A 6,000-nucleotide genomic window follows, 5' to 3' on the forward strand; every position below is an offset into this window, starting at 1 on the left:
CACAGCACCACACTGACCACTGAAAGCCTACCCTTTTCCTTGAAGACCTCAGTTGCTAGGGTTTTGCTTCTTAGAACTGGCACCAGCTAAGAATATTCCCTATTGTTGCACAATATCAATATCATGGCCTGCATTCCCATTTCTTCATGTACCTTATGCCATGACACTTCTGAGATGTCTAAAAAAATTAAGGCAAATAGACAGTACTGAAGCCCTGCTCCACACTCTGCCCTTTGAATATTCTTCCTTTGAATATTCAATTTTTTTTTAATCCTGGGCTGGGCCATCACCTGCTATGACTCTGGATTATATGAAAGGACATCCTTGAATCTTGTTGATTGCAGCTCATTCCCTTTTGAGCTTGCCTACATTGAGTATGTACTTTCACTTTAAGTAAATCTTGCTTGCTCACCTTTAGCTACATCTCTTCCTTGAATTCTTTCTCATGTGAATCTAAGAACTTGGGCCAAGCCTAGCCAGTGTCCACCTCCACTACAAGGTGGGAGCTCTCTGTCTGTCAGTCTCTCTGTCTCTCAAAAAAATTGAAAAAAAAAAAAAGAAGAAGAAGTGGATGAATAAGTGGACAAAGTAAGTGGGTAGGAATTTTTAAGGTGATATAAATATTTTAAAACCCAAGGGTGATGCCAATGAAAATGATCGATAAGGAAGAAATCCTAAAGATTTTTCAAAAGAGGGTTAAATTGGAGAGAAGGATTAGAATTTGAGAGGTTCCAAAGTTTACAAATTAAGTACAAAATGGAAACTTGGATTAAAGATTTTGGATTGAAAATTACATAGCAATAAAACTAAATGAAATAATGACAAGATGAAAATTGATGGAAACAAAAGGCAGGAAGTAAAAGTATCTAGAATATAAGTGCATGTGAAAAGGCTACTGAGTGTAAATGAGCACTCATACTCCTTAAGATACTCCTTTTCTTCTTTCCTTTTTCCCTCCCTTCCCACCTCCCTCTCTTTCTGTCTTTCTTATCCAACTTTTATTTTTCTTGAAGGCAGGGATATTAATATCACACAACATAGAATCATGACAAGGATCATAAAGTGGGGAAACAAGAGTATATTATTATGTAAGTGGTGTAATTCGGTGAAGACAGAATTTATAAATACCTATATGTCAAAAGTATGTCACTGGCACATTTTTCATGTAATATATGTAATGTAAAAACTTCTATGTATTAGAGAAAACATAGAATTTGCCTTTCTGTGTCTGGCTTATTTCATTCTACTTCCATCCATTTTGTTGCAAATGTCTGGATTTTATTCTTATTTTGTGGGTAAGTAATATTTCATAATTATATATATGTATATATATAAATCATATTTAGTTTATCCAGTCATTAGGTAATGAACATCTAGGTTGCTTCCATATTTTTGCTATTGTGAATTGGCCTGCAATTTCTTGAGGTCAGAAGTGAGAAGTGCTGTTAGGCCAAAGAATAAGGACTCTTATCTCTGAAAGAATCATTAAAAAAAACTTACCTTCAGATGTAGTAAATATATCTTTATTCTTTTTATCCTTGATTCTTTCTCCCACATCATGGAGCAATGTGAATTTTTTCTCATCCTTTTCTTCTTTAGCAGAACCCCACATGGGATTCAACTGCCATAGGAAAGTAACAAATAAATATGTAAGTAGTATGAACACAAATTGTAAGAGAGTTCTACTTTATTTTCATTTTAGGGGATTCTATCTAGTTGAGACTACAATATACCATTTGTTTGTGAGATAACTTGTTATTTGGATGGCTTACAAGGTAAATGGGGATAAATACAATAGGCTTCAAGACAGCCAACAGAAGAAGTGCTCCTCTTAAACTGTTCATGGCATGGTCAAAATGGATCCCTTCAGTTCTTTCTTCAGTTGGCCTCCAGGACTCTTCACACTGCTAATCAGCATCTCCCACTTCATTGGTTTCTCTCTTAGCCTAATTTGCTGGTTCATTCTCTTTTTCCCAGCCTCCTACAATTGCAGTGAACTAGGGCTCAGTAGTTGATGATCTTGTCTATTCTTCTCTTTTCACTCTTTAGGGATCTCATTTAGTCTCATTCTTATGCCATTTAGATGTCCAGACTTCTGAGTTTATTTACATCTCCAGCTTAGACTTCTGTTTAGCCCTTGGGTCTTCTGATGTTGCCTCTGACTGGAGCTCACTGACCCCAGATCCACACATGGCTCACTTCCTCAGGTTCTTCAGATCTTTGCCCAGTTGCCTCCCTCTCAAAGAGGCCTACTTTTATTGAAAAAATTATCTCATTTCTTTGTCTCACGTGGAAGAAGAATTTCTAAGAGGACAAGGCAAAGAAAAAAGCAAGATGTATTTAAAAGCAAGATTTATTTAAGTCAGAGACCTCCAGCCAGAGTGGCCTCGATGGGGGCTCCAAGAGAGGAAAAACCCAAAGGGGTTGGTGGTACTGGCATTTTTAAGCACCATTTTTGGGAAGAAAAAAATTTATCAGTCTGACATTTAGTTACAAGGCAAGGACAAAACCTATCAACAGACCTGATCTGTAATCTTATTTGCTGAGGGGTAGAATAGGTAACTTGTTTTTACAGTAAACTGTGAGCTCAGAAGGGTGGAATCACCACTCCCTTGTTATTCTCATGGTAAAATCAGAAGCTCCCAAGGAATCAGGCAGGCACTTTTGACCTTGCTAAAGTTAAGTTTTGGGAAAAACAAGCATTTCCACCATGACTAACCTGACTCCTCACACTTTGATGATACTAAATAAAACCACAAAATCTTCTTTTTGATACTAATTACCTCACCTTGCTCTACTTTTTACTGCTATTTCCATCATTTGCTGCAATAGCATCTGGTACACTTTTATTGTTTGTTCATTTTCTGTGTTCTTTCACTGGACTGCAGTGTCTGTCTACATGGTAAAGGGCTTTTGTATCTGTTCTAAGTTCTTACATCCGTGCTGGTACCTACTGAAGACTCAATAAATAATTGTCAAATGCTGATCAGAATGCTCAATTTGATTACCCAATATATGTAGATGTTTAAAGCTCTATTTACTGGATTGGGAAATTGACACTCAAAAAACTTAACTAACCTAAAGTTATAAATATAGTAAATAGTGAAATGAGGACTGAAATATAGGACTGTCTGGTCTCAAAGTTTCATCTCAGTTTCTGATCCCATCCTACCTCTGTTTTTCCTTCATTGCCATGGGACACTGTAGCATGAGGTTTAACCATGTATATCATTACATGTCTACAATAACCTATGAATCACAAGCAAATTTGATCATTTTGATGATATGTGGAGTTGATTTTTAAGATGGGGCACAATCTGTAACCATTTTTCTTTAGACATTTGTTTAAAGGTTAGACTATAATTTTCTGTAAGAGGTATTTCAGAGGTACACGAGTGCCTGACCCCACCCCTAAATACTACTGGCACGTAATAGACAAGTGCATGTGGGTAAACCAACTGCTTCCTATATAGTTCTTTCAGCTTGAGTCTCCTAGAGGTCAAACAACTGTTCCATTTAATGGAAAATGATGTCTAATTAAGCCAATAGATGTTTTAGAGATAAAAGATGCAGCTGCTTTCTGAACAGCCTCAGTTATCCAAAACCATATCAAAAATAACCACAGATTAAAAAACTAACCTATTAACAAACCAAACATATACAACAAATAATCTTCTCAAACAGTCAGCAAATTGAAAATGTTTCCCTTCTTCTATCCACATAACACGAGAACTTAATATTGAACATAATTGGGGTCTTATGTTTTAATCTCCTCTGCCTCGGTTTTCAAATAGAAATCAACCAACATCACAAAAAATATTAGTACAGCTTTAAACCAGAGAAAGAGCAGAAGCAAAGCAGTCCATAATTATCCCATGAAGGTTAAGCACAGGTGCCTCAGCACAATGTCATTTCCTCTATCAATTTAGAACTCCCACATCCACATGTCCTACAGTGTGTACCACAGGGAAGGATGAAAAGTACCATCCAAGTTGAACTTTAAAAGTCTTAGTCTTTGTTTTGAGTAAGCACATTTGATGGGAACCATTTGCCTTATTCACTTTCCTTCCTTTGTTAGCCATGTAAGGAAGCCGCCCTTCCCTCAGCATTGTTTTTGGGTTGGGTGTTTTAAAAAATGCTGTTCCACTGTGATACCTTCACTTGACACTTCCATTTGTAAGCAGTTGCTTCAACATGATATATGAGATAATTGGACCGAAAAAAAGTTCCTGAAATCAAAAATATTTTGAATTGTGTTCATAATACAGGATCACACATACTAAATTGGTTGATTACATTATCCAGATTGCTTCTGTGTGTACTCAGCTTTTTATTTTATTTTTTAAATTTACTTATTGAGAGAGAGAGAGAGAGAGAGAGAGAGAGCAAGAGAGCTAGCTTCCATTTGCTGGTTAACTCTCCAAATGCCCACAACAGCCATGAATGGGCCACGCTGAAGCCAGGAGTTGGGAACTCAATCTGAGTTTCCCATGTGGGTGGCAGGTACTCAACTACTTGAGCCATATCTGCTACCTCCCAGGATGTATATTAGCAGGAAATTGGATCAGAAGCAGATCCAGGACTCCAATCTTGGCACTTCCATTTGGGATGTGGGCATCCCAAGTGGTACTTTAATTGCTGTGCCAAATCTCCAACCCTCAGTAGTGTATTGAACTTTAAAAGGTAGACTTTGCTTTTGAAAAGTTATTGCTCCTTTTTACACACAAATTTGTAACTTTAGCTTTAAAGAGCAAGTGATCACAAATTTTATAATTTGAGTACTTTGAAATTTTTGACCTAGATTTGCACAAAGAAATATTGAATGTGGTCCTGACTACCTACTGAGATTATTGCATTCCTTTTTTTCCTCCTTAAATTCTAATCTCAGCTTTTGTTGATATAGCAAAATAAATACCCCTGCATTTGAATTGGGACAAAAGTACTAAAAGAGAAATTGAAATTGGTAATTGTAAAGCTCTCTTCTCATCAAAGAAAAAACTGATTTCAGAGCTCTTCTAGACTTCCAAATTTAGACCTGAGGAAATTCTGATCTTAATACTTAGATCTCAAGTAGTTGTAGTCCCTAAAATTTTCAAAGATCAGTTTGGCCATTACAGAAATGCAATTTGAGGATTGGATATGGAATTGTAAAGGATGTCCCTACAAAATAAAAGTCCAATACTCTAAGTTTTGATAATTCATTCATTCTCCATCCATATATCACACACTGGTTAAATATCTACTGGCTGTGTAACCGACATCCTGCTGTGTGCTAGAGACAAGGATAAACAGACAATGAACTCCTTTTAGTGGCAAAGACAGTAGGTAAACAGAAGACAAGTAAGCACCATGTGAAAAGTGAAAAGGTCATTAAAGTTAGACTCCAGGTAGAGGGGAAATCCGATTCAGTTAAGTCATCCCAACAGAGATGACAGCTAAGCTAGCTGAGTGTTTGAATCTTTTAGACTTGCACAAATAGGAGTTAATTAATGAGGAGAATGAGTCAGGGTGGAGGTGGGGAAGCAAAGCAGACACTGTGCAGCCACAGCCCCTGATTTCCTAGATCACCATAGACAGATGGAATAATCTTCCCAGGTGCAGATTACTTAGCAGGTAGCAGGCAGACATACTACCAAATTGTCATACACAAGCTTGTTAAGTAATGTTCGTACTGTTCATGGACCACAGACGAGGGTAAATCAGAAAGATTGTGAAAAGATGGAATTAAAATATAATTTTATTTTGTTGCAAAAAGCTTTTGAGATCTTACATCGTTCTTTCATAATACACGTTTCCACAAACTTTTTGAAGATGCACTTATACAATACATATTATAAACATATTTGTCTCTCTATATTTATTAATGCCCATTAGGTAATTCACACACATAAAAGTCTTGTTTCTTTTCTATTAATAATTAATTATTGTAGGTGATTTTTGAATCAGACAGAGATGGGAAAATAATTCCAACTTTTCCACTTACTAGTTGGGAGAACTGGG

This window comes from Oryctolagus cuniculus, chromosome 7 (genome assembly GCF_051225735.1).
Source record: "Oryctolagus cuniculus isolate XC-2025 breed Fujian yellow rabbit chromosome 7, ASM5122573v1, whole genome shotgun sequence".
Lineage (NCBI taxonomy): Eukaryota > Metazoa > Chordata > Mammalia > Lagomorpha > Leporidae > Oryctolagus > Oryctolagus cuniculus.